The following is a 17,529-nucleotide window of genomic DNA, read 5'->3' on the forward strand; positions in this document are numbered from 1 at the left end:
CAGTGTAAAAGGGATATGAGAGCAGTTAGCAAGCTGTGTATCCGGGATATGAGAGCAGTTAGCATGGTGTGTATCAGGGATATAAGAGCAGTTAGCATGCTGTGTATTAGGGATAAGCGAGCAGTTAGTATGCTGTGTATCAGTGATATCCGAACAGTTGGTATGCAGTGTAAAATGGATATGAGAGCAGTTAGCAAGCTGTGTATCCGGGATTATAAGAGCAGTTAGCATGCTGTGTATTGGGAATATGAGAGCTGTTAGCATGCTGTACCAGGGATAGATGAGCAGTTAGTATGTTGTCTGAAATGGATATGAGAGCAGTTAGCATGCTGCGTATCAGGGATATGAGAGCAGTTAGCTTGCTGTGTATCAGGGATATGAGAGCAGTTAGCATGCTGTGTACTGGGGATATGAGAGCAGTTAGCATGCTGTGTATCAGGGATATAAGAGCAGTTAGCATGCTGTGTATCAGGGATATGAGAGCAGTTAGCATGCTGTGTATCAGGGATATGACAGCAGTTAGTATGCTGTGTATCTGGGATATGAGAGCAGTTAGTATGCTTTGTATCAAGGATATGAGAGCAGTTATTATGCTTTGGATCAGGGATATGAGAGCAGTTAGCAAGCTGTGTATCTGGGATTATAAGAGCAGTTAGCATGCTGTGTATTGGGAATATGAGAGCTGTTAGCGTGCTGTACCAGGGATAGATGAGCAGTTAGTATGTTGTGTGAAAGGGTTATGAGAGCAGTTAGCATGCTGCGTATCAGGGATATGAGAGCAGTTAGCGTGCTTTGTATCAGGGATATGAGAGCAGTTAGTATGCTGTTAAAAAGGGATATGAGAGCAGTTAGCATGCTGTGTAAAAGGAATATGAGAGCAGTTAGCATGCTGTGTATCAGGGATATGAGAGCAGTTAGCATGCTGTGTATTAAGGATATGACAGCAGTTAGCATGCTGTGTATCAGCGATATAACCGCAGTTAGCATGTTGTTTATAAGGGATATGAGAGCAGTTAGCATGCTGTGTGTCAGGGATATGAGAGCAGTTAGCATGCTGTGTGTCAGGGATATGAGAGCAGTTAGTATGCTGTGTATCTGGGATATGAGAGCAGTTAGTATGCTTTTTATCAAGGATTTGAGAGAAGTTATTATGCTTTGGATCAGGGATATGAGAGCAGTTGGCAAGCTGTGGATCAGAGATCTGAAAGCAATTAGAATGCTCTGTATCAGGGATATGAGTGCAGTTAGCATGCTGTGGATCAGGGATATGAGAGCAGTTAATATGCTTTGTAAATGGGATATGAGAGCACTTTGCATGCTATGTATCAAGGATATGAGAGCTGTTAGCATGCCATGTATTGGGAATGTGAGAGCAGTTAGCATGCTGTACATCAGGGATAGAAGAGCAGTTAGCATGCTGTGTATCAGGGATGTGAGAGCAGTTAGCATGCTTTGGATCAGGGATATGATAGCAGTTATTAGGCTTCGGATCAGGGTTATGAGAGCAGTTAGCATGCTTTGTATCGGGTATATGAGAGCAGTTAGCATGCTGTGTTAGCGGGATATAAGAGCAGTTAGCATGCTGTGTATCAGGGATATGAGAGCAGTTAGTATTCTGCGTAAAAGGGGTATGAAAGCAGTTAGCATGCAGTGTATCAGGTATATAAGAGCAGATAGCATGCTGTGTATCAGGCATATTAGAGCAGTTAGCATGCTGTGTATCAGAGATATAAGAGCAGTTAGTATTCTTTGTATCAGGGATAAGAGAGCAGTTATAATGCTTTGGATCAGGGATATTAGAGCCGTTAGCATGCTGTGTATCGGGGATATAAGAGCAGTTAGCATGCTGTGTTACCGGGATATAAGAGCATTTAGCATGCTAGGTATCAGGGATATGAGAGCAGTTAGCATGCTGTGTATCTGGTATATAAGAGCAGTTAGCATGCTGTGTATTAGGGATAAGCGAGCAGTTAGTATGCTGTGTATCAGTGATATCCGAACTGTTGGTATGCAGTTTAAAAGGGATATGAGAGCAGTTAGCAAGCTGTGTATCCGGGATTATAAGAGCAGTTAGCATGCTGTGTATTGGGAATATGAGAGCTGTTAGCATGCTCTACCAGGGATAGATGAGCATTAGTATGTTGTGTGAAAGGGATATGAGAGCAGTTAGCATGCTGCGTATCAGGGATATGAGAGCAATTAGCATGCTGTGAATCAGGGATATGAGCGCAGTTAGTTTGCTTTGTATCTGTGATATGAGAGCAGTTATGCTTTGGATCAGGGATATGAGAGCAGTTAGCATGCCGTATATCGGGGATATGAGAGCAGTTAGCATGCTCTGCTACCAGGATATAAGAGCAGTTAGCATGCTGTGCATCAGGGATATGAGAGCCGTTAGTATGCTGTGTAAAAGGGATATGAGAGCAGTTAGCATGCTGTGTATCAGGTATATAAGAGCAGTTAGCATGCTGTGCATTAGGGATAAGCGAGCAGTTAGTATGCTGTGTATCAGTGATATTTGAACAGTTGGTATGCAGTGTAAGAGGGATATGAGAGCAGTTAGCAAGCAGTGTATCCGGGATTATAAGAGCAGTTAGCATGCTGTGTATTGGTAATATGAGAGCTGTTAGCATGCTGTACCAGGGATAGATGAGCAGTTAGTATGTTGTGTGAAATGGATATGAGAGCAGTTAGCATGCTGCATATCAGGGATATGAGAGCAGTTAGCATGCTGTTTATCAGGGATATGAGAGCAGTTAGTATGCTGTTAAAAAGGGATATGAGAGCAGTTAGCATGCTGTGTAAAAGGATTATGAGAGCCGTTAGCATGCTGTGTATCAGGGATATGAGAGCAGTTAGCATGCTGTGTATTAGGGATATGACAGCAGTTAGCATGCTGTGTATCAGGGATATAACCGCAGTTAGCATGTTGTGTATAAGGGATATGAGAGCAGTTAGCATGCTGTGTATCAGGGATATGAGAGCAGTTAGTATGCTGTGTATCTGGGATATGAGAGCAGTTAGTATGCTTTGTATCAAGAATATGAGAGCAGTTATTATGCTTTGGATCAGGGATATGAGAGCAGTTAGCATGCTGTGTATCAGGGATATGTGAGCAGTTAGCATGCTGTGTATCAAGGATATGAGAGCAGTTAGTATGCAGTGTAAGAGGGATATGAGAGCAGTTAGCATGCTGTATCTCAGGGATATGAGAGCATTTAGCATGCTATGTATCGGGAATGTGAGAGCAGTTAGCATGCTGTACATCAGGGAAAGAAGAGCAGTTAGCATGCTGTGTATCAGGGATATAAGAGCAGTGAGCATGCTTTGGATCAGGATATGGGAGCAGTTATTACGCTTCGGATCAGGGATATGAGAGCAGTTAGCATGCTTTGTATCGGGTATATGAGAGCATTTAGCATGCTGTGTTACCGGGATATAAGAGCAGTTAGCATGCTGTGTATCAGGGATATGAGAGCAGTTAGTATTCTGCGTAAAAGGGGTATGAAAGCAGTTAGCATGCAGTTTATCAGGCATATAAGAGCAGATAGCATGCTGTGTATCAGGGATATTAGAGCAGTTAGCATGCTGTGTATCAGAGATATAAGAGCAGTTAGTATGCTTTGTATCAGGGATATGAGAGCAGTTATAACGCTTTGGATCAGGGATATTAGAGCCGTTAGCATGCTGTGTATCGGGGATTTAATAGCAGTTAGCATGCTGTGTTACCGGGATATAAGAGCAGTTAGCATGCTGTGTATGAGGGATATGAGAGCAGTTAATATGCTGTGTATCAGTGATATGAGAATAGTTGGTATGCAGTTTAAAAGGGAGATGAGAGCAGTTAGCAAGCGGTGTTCCGGGATATAAGAGTAGTAAGTGTGCTGTCTATCAGGGATATGAGAGCAGTTAGCATGCTGTGTATCAGGTATATAAGAGCAGTTAGCATGCTGTGTATTAGGGATAAGCGAGCAGTTTGTATGCTGTGTATCAGTGATATCCGAACAGTTGGTGTGCAGTGTAAAATGGATATGAGAGCAGTTAGCAAGCTGTGTATCCGGGATTATAAGAGCAGTTAGCATGCTGTGTATTGGGAATATGAGAGCTGTTAGCATGCTGTACCAGGGATAGATGAGCAGTTAGTATGTTGTGTGAAAGGTATATGAGAGCAGTTAGCATGCTGCGTATCAGGGATATGAGAGCAGTTAATATTCTGCATAAAAGGGGTATGAAAGCAGTTAGCATGCAGTGTATCAGGTATTTAAGAGCAGATAGCATGCTGCGTATCAGGGATATTAGATCAGTTAGCATGCTGTGTATCAGAGATATAAGAGCAGTTAGTATGCTTTGTATCAGGGATATGAGAGCAGTTATAACGCTTTGGATCAGGGATATTAGAGCCGTTAGCATGCTGTGTATCGGGGATATAAGAGCAGTTAGCATGCTGTTTTACCGGGATATAAGAGCAGTTAGCAAGCTGTGTATCAGGTATATGAGAGCAGTTAATATGCTGTTTATCAGTGATATGAAAATAGTTGGTATGCAGTTTAAAAGGGATATGAGAGCAGTTAGCATGCTGTGTAAAAGGAATATGACAGCAGTTAGCATGCTGTGTATCAGGGATATAACCGCAGTTAGCATTTTGTGTATAAGGGATATGAGAGCAGTTAGCATGCTGTGTATCAGGGATATGAGAGCAGTTAGTATGCTGTGTATCTGGGATATGAGAGCAGTTAGTATGCTTTGTATCAAGGATATGAGAGCAGTTATTATGCTTTGGATCAGGGATATGAGAGCAGTTAGCAAGCTGTGTATCTGGGATTATAAGAGCAGTTAGCATGCTGTGTATTGGGAATATGAGAGCTGTTAGCGTGCTGTACCAGGGATAGATGAGCAGTTAGTATGTTGTGTGAAAGGGTTATGAGAGCAGTTAGCATGCTGCGTATCAGGGATATGAGAGCAGTTAGCGTGCTTTGTATCAGGGATATGAGAGCAGTTAGTATGCTGTTAAAAAGGGATATGAGAGCAGTTAGCATGCTGTGTAAAAGGAATATGAGAGCAGTTAGCATGCTGTGTATCAGCGATATAACCGCAGTTAGCATGTTGTTTATAAGGGCTATGAGAGCAGTTAGCATGCTGTGTGTCAGGGATATGAGAGCAGTTAGCATGCTGTGTATCGTGGATATGAGAGCAGTTAGCATGCTGTGTATCAGGGATATGAGAGCAGTTAGCATGCTGTGTATCAATGATATGAGAGCAGTTAGCATGCTGTGAATCAGGGATATGAGAGCAGTTAGTTTGCTTTGTATCTGTGATATGAGAGCAGTTATGCCTTGGATCAGGGATATGAGAGCAGTTAGCATGCTATATATCGGGAATGTGAGAGCAGTTAGCATGCTGTACATCAGGGATAGAAGATCAGTTAGCATGCTGTGTATCAGGGATATAAGAGCAGTGAGCATGCTTTTGATCAGGGGTATGAGAGCAGTTATTACGCTTCGGATCAGGAATATGAGAGCAGTTAGCGTGCTTTGTATCGGGTATATGAGAGCAGTTAGCATGCTGTGTTACCGGGATATGAGAGCAGTTAGTATTCTGCATAAAAGGGGTATGAAAGCAGTTAGCATGCAGTGTATCAGGTATATAAGAGCAGATAGCATGCTGTGTATCAGGGATATTAGAGCAGTTAGCATGCTGTGTATCAGAGATATAAGAGCAGTTAGTATGCTTTGCATCAGGGATATGAGAGCAGTTATAACGCTTTGGATCAGGGATATTAGAGCCGTTAGCATGCTGTGTATCGGGGATATAAGAGCAGTTAGCATGCTGTGTTACCGTGATATAAGAGCAGTTAGCATGCTGTGTATCAGGGATATGAGAGCAGTTAATATTCTGTGTATCAGTGATATGAGAATAGTTGGTATGCAGTTTAAAAGGGAGATGAGAGCAGTTAGCAAGCTGAGTATCCGGGATATAAGAGCAGTTAGCATGCTGTGTATCAGGTATATAAGAGCTGTTAGCATGCTGTGTATTAGGCATAAGCGAGCAGTTAGTATGCTGAGTATCAGTGATATCCGAACAGTTGGTGTGCAGTGTAAAAGGGATGTGAGAGCAGTTAGCAAGCTGTGTATCTGGGATTATTAGAGCAGTTAGCATGCTGTGTATTGGGAATATGAGAGCTGTTAGCGTGCTGTACCAGGGATTGATGAGCAGTTAGTATGTTGTGTGAAAGGGATATGAGAGCAGTTAGCATGCTGCGTATCAGGGATATGAGAGCAGTTATCATGCTTTGTATCAGGGATATGAGAGCAGTTAGTATGCTGTTAAAAAGGGATATGAGAGCAGTTAGCATGCTGTGTAAAAGGAATATGAGAGCAGTTAGCATGCTGTGTATCAGGGATATGAGAGCAGTTAGCATGCTGTGTATTAAGGATATGACAGCAGTTAGCATGCTGTGTATCAGGGATATAACCGCAGTTAGCATGTTGTGTATAAGGGATATGAGAGCAGTTAGCATGCTATGTAACAGGGATATGAGAGCAGTTAGTATGCTGTGTATCTGGGATATGAGAGCAGTTATTATGCTTTGGAACAGGGATATGAGAGCAGTTAGCATGCTGTGTATCGGGGATATGACAGCAGTTAGCATGCTCTGTATCAGGGATATGAGAGCAGTTAGCATGCTGTGTATCAGGGATATGAGAGCAGTTAGTATGCAGTGTAAGAGGGATATGAGAGCAGTTAGCATGCTGTGTCTCAGGGATATGAGAGCAGTTAGCATGCTATGTATCGGGAATGTGAGAGCAGTTAGCATGCTGTACATCAGGGATAGAAGAGCAGTTAGCATGCTGTGTATCAGGGATATAAGAGCAGTGAGCATGCTTTGGATCAGGGATATGATAGCAGTTATTAGGCTTCGGATCAGGGTTATGAGAGCAGTTAGCATGCTTTGTATCGGGTATATGAGAGCAGTTAGCATGCTGTGTTACCGGGATATAAGAGCAGTTAGCATGCTGTGTATCAGGGATAAGCGAGCAGTTAGTATGCTGTGTATCAGTGATATCCGAACAGTTGGTATGCAGTGTAAAAGGGATATGAGAGCAGTTAGCAAGCTGTGTATCCGGGATATGAGAGCAGTTAGCATGGTGTGTATCAGGTATATAAGAGCAGTTAGCATGCTGTGTATTAGGGATAAGCGAACAGTTAGTATGCTGTGTATCAGTGATATCCGAACAGTTGGTATGCAGTGTAAAATGGATATGAGAGCAGTTAGCAAGCTGTGTATCCGGGATTAAAAGAGCAGTTAGCATGCTGTGTATTGGGAATATGAGAGCTGTTAGCATGCTGTACCAGGGATAGATGAGCAGTTAGTATGTTGTGTGAAATGGATATGAGAGCAGTTAGCATGCTGCGTATCAGGGATATGAGAGCAGTTAGCATGCTGTGTATCAGGGATATGAGAGCAGTTAGCATGCTGTGTATTAGGGATATGAGAGCAGTTAGCATGCTGTGTATCAGGGATATAACCGCAGTTAGCATGTTGTGTATAAGGGATATGAGAGCAGTTAGCATGCTGTGTATCAGGGATATGACAGCAGTTAGTATGCTGTGTATCTGGGATATGAGAGCAGTTAGTATGCTTTGTATCAAGGATATGAGAGCAGTTATTATGCTTTGGATCAGGGATATGAGAGCAGTTAGCAAGCTGTGTATCTGGGATTATAAGAGCAGTTAGCATGCTGTGTATTGGGAATATGAGAGCTGTTAGCGTGCTGTACCAGGGATAGATGAGCAGTTAGTATGTTGTGTGAAAGGGTTATGAGAGCAGTTAGCATGCTGCGTATCAGGGATATGAGAGCAGTTAGCGTGCTTTGTATCAGGGATATGAGAGCAGTTAGTATGCTGTTAAAAAGGGATATGAGAGCAGTTAGCATGCTGTGTAAAAGGAATATGAGAGCAGTTAGCATGCTGTGTATCAGGGATATGAGAGCAGTTAGCATGCTGTGTATTAAGGATATGACAGCAGTTAGCATGCTGTGTATCAGCGATATAACCGCAGTTAGCATGTTGTTTATAAGGGATATGAGAGCAGTTAGCATATGTGTGTCAGGGATATGAGAGCAGTTAGCATGCTGTGTATCGTGGATATGAGAGCAGTTAGCATGCTGTGTATCAGGGATATGAGAGCAGTTAGCATGCTGTGTATCAATGATATGAAAGCAGTTAGCATGCTGTGAATCAGGGATATGAGAGCAGTTAGTTTGCTTTGTATCTGTGATATGAGAGCAGTTATGCCTTGGATCAGGGATATGAGAGCAGTTAGCATGCTATATATCGGGAATGTGAGAGCAGTTAGCATGCTGTACATCAGGGATAGAAGATCAGTTAGCATGCTGTGTATCAGGGATATAAGAGCAGTGAGCATGCTTTTGATCAGGGGTATGAGAGCAGTTATTACGCTTCGGATCAGGAATATGAGAGCAGTTAGTGTGCTTTGTATCGGGTATATGAGAGCAGTTAGCATGCTGTGTTACCGGGATATGAGAGCAGTTAGTATTCTGCATAAAAGGGGTATGAAAGCAGTTAGCATGCAGTGTATCAGGTATATAAGAGCAGATAGCATGCTGTGTATCAGGGATATTAGAGCAGTTAGCATGCTGTGTATCAGAGATATAAGAGCAGTTAGTATGCTTTGCATCAGGGATATGAGAGCAGTTATAACGCTTTGGATCAGGGATATTAGAGCCGTTAGCATGCTGTGTATCGGGGATATAAGAGCAGTTAGCATGCTGTGTTACCGTGATATAAGAGCAGTTAGCATGCTGTGTATCAGGGATATGAGAGCAGTTAATATGCTGTGTATCAGTGATATGAGAATAGTTGGTATGCAGTTTAAAAGGGAGATGAGAGCAGTTAGCAAGCTGAGTATCCGGGATATAAGAGCAGTTAGCATGCTGTGTATCAGGTATATAAGAGCAGTTAGCATGCTGTGTATTAGGCATAAGCGAGCAGTTAGTATGCTGAGTATCAGTGACATCCGAACAGTTGGTGTGCAGTGTAAAAGGGATATGAGAGCAGTTAGCAAGCTGTGTATCTGGGATTATAAGAGCAGTTAGCATGCTGTGTATTGGGAATATGAGAGCTGTTAGCGTGCTGTACCAGGGATTGATGAGCAGTTAGTATGTTGTGTGAAAGGGATATGAGAGCAGTTAGCATGCTGCGTATCAGGGATATGAGAGCAGTTAGCATGCTTTGTATCAGGGATATGAGAGCAGTTAGTATGCTGTTAAAAAGGGATATGAGAGCAGTTAGCATGCTGTGTAAAAGGAATATGAGAGCAGTTAGCATGCTGTGTATCAGGGATATGAGAGCAGTTAGCATGCTGTGTATTAAGGATATGACAGCAGTTAGCATGCTGTGTATCAGGGATATAACCGCAGTTAGCATGTTGTGTATAAGGGATATGAGAGCAGTTAGCATGCTATGTAACAGGGATATGAGAGCAGTTAGTATGCTGTGTATCTGGGATATGAGAGCAGTTATTATGCTTTGGAACAGGGATATGAGAGCAGTTAGCATGCTGTGTATCGGGGATATGACAGCAGTTAGCATGCTCTGTATCAGGGATATGAGAGCAGTTAGCATGCTGTGTATCAGGGATATGAGAGCAGTTAGTATGCAGTGTAAGAGGGATATGAGAGCAGTTAGCATGCTGTGTCTCAGGGATATGAGAGCAGTTAGCATGCTATGTATCGGGAATGTGAGAGCAGTTAGCATGCTGTACATCAGGGATAGAAGAGCAGTTAGCATGCTGTGTATCAGGGATATAAGAGCAGTGAGCATGCTTTGGATCAGGGATATGATAGCAGTTATTAGGCTTCGGATCAGGGTTATGAGAGCAGTTAGCATGCTTTGTATCGGGTATATGAGAGCAGTTAGCATGCTGTGTTACCGGGATATAAGAGCAGTTAGCATGCTGTGTATCAGGGATAAGCGAGCAGTTAGTATGCTGTGTATCAGTGATATCCGAACAGTTGGTATGCAGTGTAAAAGGGATATGAGAGCAGTTAGCAAGCTGTGTATCCGGGATATGAGAGCAGTTAGCATGGTGTGTATCAGGTATATAAGAGCAGTTAGCATGCTGTGTATTAGGGATAAGCGAACAGTTAGTATGCTGTGTATCAGTGATATCCGAACAGTTGGTATGCAGTGTAAAATGGATATGAGAGCAGTTAGCAAGCTGTGTATCCGGGATTAAAAGAGCAGTTAGCATGCTGTGTATTGGGAATATGAGAGCTGTTAGCATGCTGTACCAGGGATAGATGAGCAGTTAGTATGTTGTGTGAAATGGATATGAGAGCAGTTAGCATGCTGCGTATCAGGGATATGAGAGCAGTTAGCATGCTGTGTATCAGGGATATGAGAGCAGTTAGCATGCTGTGTATTAGGGATATGAGAGCAGTTAGCATGCTGTGTATCAGGGATATAACCGCAGTTAGCATGTTGTGTATAAGGGATATGAGAGCAGTTAGCATGCTGTGTATCAGGGATATGACAGCAGTTAGTATGCTGTGTATCTGGGATATGAGAGCAGTTAGTATGCTTTGTATCAAGGATATGAGAGCAGTTATTATGCTTTGGATCAGGGATATGAGAGCAGTTAGCAAGCTGTGTATCTGGGATTATAAGAGCAGTTAGCATGCTGTGTATTGGGAATATGAGAGCTGTTAGCGTGCTGTACCAGGGATAGATGAGCAGTTAGTATGTTGTGTGAAAGGGTTATGAGAGCAGTTAGCATGCTGCGTATCAGGGATATGAGAGCAGTTAGCGTGCTTTGTATCAGGGATATGAGAGCAGTTAGTATGCTGTTAAAAAGGGATATGAGAGCAGTTAGCATGCTGTGTAAAAGGAATATGAGAGCAGTTAGCATGCTGTGTATCAGGGATATGAGAGCAGTTAGCATGCTGTGTATTAAGGATATGACAGCAGTTAGCATGCTGTGTATCAGCGATATAACCGCAGTTAGCATGTTGTTTATAAGGGATATGAGAGCAGTTAGCATATGTGTGTCAGGGATATGAGAGCAGTTAGCATGCTGTGTATCGTGGATATGAGAGCAGTTAGCATGCTGTGTATCAGGGATATGAGAGCAGTTAGCATGCTGTGTATCAATGATATGAAAGCAGTTAGCATGCTGTGAATCAGGGATATGAGAGCAGTTAGTTTGCTTTGTATCTGTGATATGAGAGCAGTTATGCCTTGGATCAGGGATATGAGAGCAGTTAGCATGCTATATATCGGGAATGTGAGAGCAGTTAGCATGCTGTACATCAGGGATAGAAGATCAGTTAGCATGCTGTGTATCAGGGATATAAGAGCAGTGAGCATGCTTTTGATCAGGGGTATGAGAGCAGTTATTACGCTTCGGATCAGGAATATGAGAGCAGTTAGTGTGCTTTGTATCGGGTATATGAGAGCAGTTAGCATGCTGTGTTACCGGGATATGAGAGCAGTTAGTATTCTGCATAAAAGGGGTATGAAAGCAGTTAGCATGCAGTGTATCAGGTATATAAGAGCAGATAGCATGCTGTGTATCAGGGATATTAGAGCAGTTAGCATGCTGTGTATCAGAGATATAAGAGCAGTTAGTATGCTTTGCATCAGGGATATGAGAGCAGTTATAACGCTTTGGATCAGGGATATTAGAGCCGTTAGCATGCTGTGTATCGGGGATATAAGAGCAGTTAGCATGCTGTGTTACCGTGATATAAGAGCAGTTAGCATGCTGTGTATCAGGGATATGAGAGCAGTTAATATGCTGTGTATCAGTGATATGAGAATAGTTGGTATGCAGTTTAAAAGGGAGATGAGAGCAGTTAGCAAGCTGAGTATCCGGGATATAAGAGCAGTTAGCATGCTGTGTATCAGGTATATAAGAGCAGTTAGCATGCTGTGTATTAGGCATAAGCGAGCAGTTAGTATGCTGAGTATCAGTGACATCCGAACAGTTGGTGTGCAGTGTAAAAGGGATATGAGAGCAGTTAGCAAGCTGTGTATCTGGGATTATAAGAGCAGTTAGCATGCTGTGTATTGGGAATATGAGAGCTGTTAGCGTGCTGTACCAGGGATTGATGAGCAGTTAGTATGTTGTGTGAAAGGGATATGAGAGCAGTTAGCATGCTGCGTATCAGGGATATGAGAGCAGTTAGCATGCTTTGTATCAGGGATATGAGAGCAGTTAGTATGCTGTTAAAAAGGGATATGAGAGCAGTTAGCATGCTGTGTAAAAGGAATATGAGAGCAGTTAGCATGCTGTGTATCAGGGATATGAGAGCAGTTAGCATGCTGTGTATTAAGGATATGACAGCAGTTAGCATGCTGTGTATCAGGGATATAACCGCAGTTAGCATGTTGTGTATAAGGGATATGAGAGCAGTTAGCATGCTATGTAACAGGGATATGAGAGCAGTTAGTATGCTGTGTATCTGGGATATGAGAGCAGTTATTATGCTTTGGAACAGGGATATGAGAGCAGTTAGCATGCTGTGTATCGGGGATATGACAGCAGTTAGCATGCTCTGTATCAGGGATATGAGAGCAGTTAGCATGCTGTGTATCAGGGATATGAGAGCAGTTAGTATGCAGTGTAAGAGGGATATGAGAGCAGTTAGCATGCTGTGTCTCAGGGATATGAGAGCAGTTAGCATGCTATGTATCGGTAATGTGAGAGCAGTTAGCATGCTGTACATCAGGGATAGAAGAGCAGTTAGCATGCTGTGTATCAGGGATATAAGAGCAGTGAGCATGCTTTGGATCAGGGATATGATAGCAGTTATTAGGCTTCGGATCAGGGTTATGAGAGCAGTTAGCATGCTTTGTATCGGGTATATGAGAGCAGTTAGCATGCTGTGTTACCGGGATATAAGAGCAGTTAGCATGCTGTGTATCAGGGATAAGCGAGCAGTTAGTATGCTGTGTATCAGTGATATCCGAACAGTTGGTATGCAGTGTAAAAGCGAGATGAGAGCAGTTAGCAAGCTGTGTATCCGGGATTATAACAGCAGTTAGCATGCTGTGTATTGGGAATATGAGAGCTGTTAGCATGCTGTACCAGGGATAGATGAGCAGTTAGTATGTTGTGTGAAATGGATATGAGAGCAGTTAGCATGCTGCGTATCAGGGATATGAGAGCAGTTAGCATGCTGTGTATCAGGGATATAACCGCAGTTAGCATGTTGTGTATAAGGGATATGAGAGCAGTTAGCATGCTGTGTATCAGGGATATGACAGCAGTTAGTATGCTGTGTATCTGGGATATGAGAGCAGTTAGTATGCTTTGTATCAAGGATATGAGAGCAGTTATTATGCTTTGGATCAGGGATATGAGAGCAGTTAGCAAGCTGTGTATCTGGGATTATAAGAGCAGTTAGCATGCTGTGTATTGGGAATATGAGAGCTGTTAGCGTGCTGTACCAGGGATAGATGAGCAGTTAGTATGTTGTGTGAAAGGGATATGAGAGCAGTTAGCATGCTGCGTATCAGGGATATGAGAGCAGTTAGCATGCTTTGTATCAGGGATATGAGAGCAGTTAGTATGCTGTTAAAAAGGGATATGAGAGCAGTTAGCATGCTGTGTAAAAGGAATATGAGAGCAGTTAGCATGCTGTGTCTCAGAGATATGAGAGCAGTTAGCATGCTATGTATCGGGAATTTGAGAGCAGTTAGCATGCTGTACATCAGGGATAGAAGAGCAGTTAGCATGCTGTGTATCAGGGATATAAGAGCAGTGAGCATGCTTTGGATCAGGGATATGAGAGCAGTTATTACACTTCGGATCAGGGATATGAGAGCAGTTAGCATGCTTTGTATCGGGTATATGAGAGCAGTTAGCATGCTGTGTTACCGGGATATAAGAGCAGTTAGCATGCTGTGTATCAGGGATATGAGAGCAGTTAGTATTCTGCGTAAAAGGGGTATGAAAGCAGTTAGCATGCAGTGTATCAAGTATATAAGAGCAGATAGCATGCTTTGTATCAGGGATATTAGAACAGTTAGCATGCTGTGTATCAGAGATATAAGAGCAGTTAGTATGCTTTGTATCAGGGATATGAGAGCAGTTATAACTTTTTGGATCAGGGATATTAGAGCCGTTAGCATGCTGTGTATCGGGGATATAAGAGCAGTTAGCATGCTGTGTTACCGGGATATAAGAGCCGTTAGCATGCTGTGTGTCAGGGATATGAGAGCAGTTAATATGCTGTTTATCAGTGATATGTGAATAGTTTGTATGCAGTTTAAAAGGGAGATGAGAGCAGTTAGCAAGCTGTGCATCCGGGATATAAGAGTAGTAAGCGTGCTGTCTATCAGGGATATGAGAGCTGTTAGCAGGCTGTGGATCAGGTATATAAGAGCAGTTAGCATGCTGTGTATTAGGGATAAGCGAGCAGTTATTATGCTGTTTCAGTGATATCCGAATTGTTGGTGTGCAGTGTAAAAGGGATATGAGAGCAGTTAGCAAGCTGTGTATCCGGGATTATAAGAGCAGTTAGCATGCTGTGTATTGGGAATATGAGAGCTGTTAGCATGCTGTACCAGGGTTAGATGAGCAGTTAGTATGTTGTGTGAAAGGTATATGAGAGCAGTTAGCATGCTGCGTCTCGGGGATATGAGAGCAGTTAGCTTGCTGTGTATCAGGGATATGAGAGCAGTTAGTATGCTGTTAAAAAGGGATATGAGAGCAGTTTGCATGCTGTGTAAAAGGAATATGAGAGCAGTTAGCATGCTGTGTATCAGGGATATGAGAGCAGTTAGCATGCTGTGTATTAAGGATATGACAGCAGTTAGCATGCTGTGTATCAGGGATATAACCGCAGTTAGCATTTTGTGTATAAGGGATATGAGAGCAGTTAGCATGCTGTGTATCAGGGATATGAGAGCAGTTAGTATGCTGTGTATCAGGGATATGAGAGCAGTTAGTATGCTTTGTATCAAGGATATGAGAGCAGTTATTATGCTTTGGATCAGGGATATGAGAGCAGTTAGCAAGCTGTGTATCGTGGATATGAGAGCAGTTAGCATGCTGTGTATCAGGGATATGAGAGCAGTTAGCATGCTGTGTATCAATGATATGAGAGCAGTTAGCATGCTGTGAATCAGGGATATGAGAGCAGTTAGTTTGCTTTGTATCTGTGATATGAGAGCAGTTATGCCTTGGATCAGGGATATGAGAGCAGTTAGCATGCTATATATCGGGAATGTGAGAGCAGTTAGCATGCTGTACATCAGGGATAGAAGATCAGTTAGCATGCTGTGTATCAGGGATATAAGAGCAGTGAGCATGCTTTTGATCAGGGGTATGAGAGCAGTTATTATGCTTCGGATCAGGAATATGAGAGCAGTTAGTGTGCTTTGTATCGGGTATATGAGAGCAGTTAGCATGCTGTGTTACCGGGATATGAGAGCAGTTAGTATTCTGCATAAAAGGGGTATGAAAGCAGTTAGCATGCAGTGTATCAGGTATATAAGAGCAGATAGCATGCTGTGTATCAGGGATATTAGAGCAGTTAGCATGCTGTGTATCAGAGATATAAGAGCAGTTAGAATGCTTTGCATCAGGGATATGAGAGCAGTTATAACGCTTTGGATCAGGGATATTAGAGCCGTTAGCATGCTGTGTATCGGGGATATAAGAGCAGTTAGCATGCTGTGTTACCGTGATATAAGAGCAGTTAGCATGCTGTGTATCAGGGATATGAGAGCAGTTAATATGCTGTGTATCAGTGATATGAGAATAGTTGGTATGCAGTTTAAAAGGGAGATGAGAGCAGTTAGCAAGCTGAGTATCCGGGATATAAGAGCAGTTAGCATGCTGTGTATCAGGTATATAAGAGCAGTTAGCATGCTGTGTATCTGGGATTATAAGAGCAGTTAGCATGCTGTGTATTGGGAATATGAGAGCTGTTAGCGTGCTGTACCAGGGATTGATGAGCAGTTAGTATGTTGTGTGAAAGGGATATGCGAGCAGTTAGCATGCTGCGTATCAGGGATATGAGAGCAGTTAGCATGCTTTGTATCAGGGATATGAGAGCAGTTAGTAGGCTGTTAAAAAGGGATATGAGAGCAGTTAGCATGCTGTGTAAAAGGAATATGAGAGCAGTTAGCATGCTGTGTATCAGGGATATGAGAGCAGTTAGCATGCTGTGTATTAAGGATATGACAGCAGTTAGCATGCTGTGTATCAGGGATATAACCGCAGTTAGCATGTTGTGTATAAGGGATATGAGAGCAGTTAGCATGCTATGTAAGAGGGATATGAGAGCAGTTAGTATGCTGTGTATCTGGGATATGAGAGCAGTTATTATGCTTTGGAACAGGGATATGAGAGCAGTTAGCATGCTGTGTATCGGGGATATGACAGCAGTTAGCATGCTCTGTATCAGGGATATGAGAGCAGTTAGCATGCTGTGTATCAGGGATATGAAAGCAGTTAGTATGCAGTGTAAGAGGGATATGAGAGCAGTTAGCATGCTGTGTCTCAGGGATATGAGAGCAGTTAGCATGCTATGTATCGGGAATGTGAGAGCAGTTAGCATGCTGTACATCAGGGATAGAAGAGCAGTTAGCATGCTGTGTATCAGGGATATAAGAGCAGTGAGCATGCTTTGGATCAGGGATATGATAGCAGTTATTAGGCTTCGGATCAGGGTTATGAGAGCAGTTAGCATGCTTTGTATCGGGTATATGAGAGCAGTTAGCATGCTGTGTTACCGGGATATAAGAGCAGTTAGCATGCTGTGTATCAGGGATAAGCGAGCAGTTAGTATGCTGTGTATCAGTGATATCCGAACAGTTGGTATGCAGTGTAAAAGGGATATGAGAGCAGTTAGCAAGCTGTGTATCCGGGATATGAGAGCAGTTAGCATGGTGTGTATCAGGTATATAAGAGCAGTTAGCATGCTGTGTATTAGGGATAAGCGAACAGTTAGTATGCTGTGTATCAGTGATATCCGAACAGTTGGTATGCATTGTAAAATGGATATGAGAGCAGTTAGCAAGCTGTGTATCCGGGATTATAAGAGCAGTTAGCATGCTGTGTATTGGGAATATGAAAGCTGTTAGCATGCTGTACCAGGGATAGATGAGCAGTTAGTATGTTGTGTGAAATGGATATGAGAGCAGTTAGCATGCTGCGTATCAGGGATATGAGAGCAGTTAGCATGCTGTGTATCAGGGATATGAGAGCAGTTAGCATGCTGTGTATTAGGGATATGAGAGCAGTTAGCATGCTGTGTATCAGGGATATAACCGCAGTTAGCATGTTGTGTATAAGGGATATGAGAGCAGTTAGCATGCTGTGTATCAGGGATATGACAGCAGTTAGTATGCTGTGTATCTGGGATATGAGAGCAGTTAGTATGCTTTGTATCAAGGATATGAGAGCAGTTATTATGCTTTGGATCAGGGATATGAGAGCAGTTAGCAAGCTGTGTATCTGGGATTATAAGAGCAGTTAGCATGCTGTGTATTGGG

This window comes from Carcharodon carcharias, chromosome 5 (genome assembly GCF_017639515.1).
Source record: "Carcharodon carcharias isolate sCarCar2 chromosome 5, sCarCar2.pri, whole genome shotgun sequence".
NCBI classification, from domain to species: domain Eukaryota; kingdom Metazoa; phylum Chordata; class Chondrichthyes; order Lamniformes; family Lamnidae; genus Carcharodon; species Carcharodon carcharias.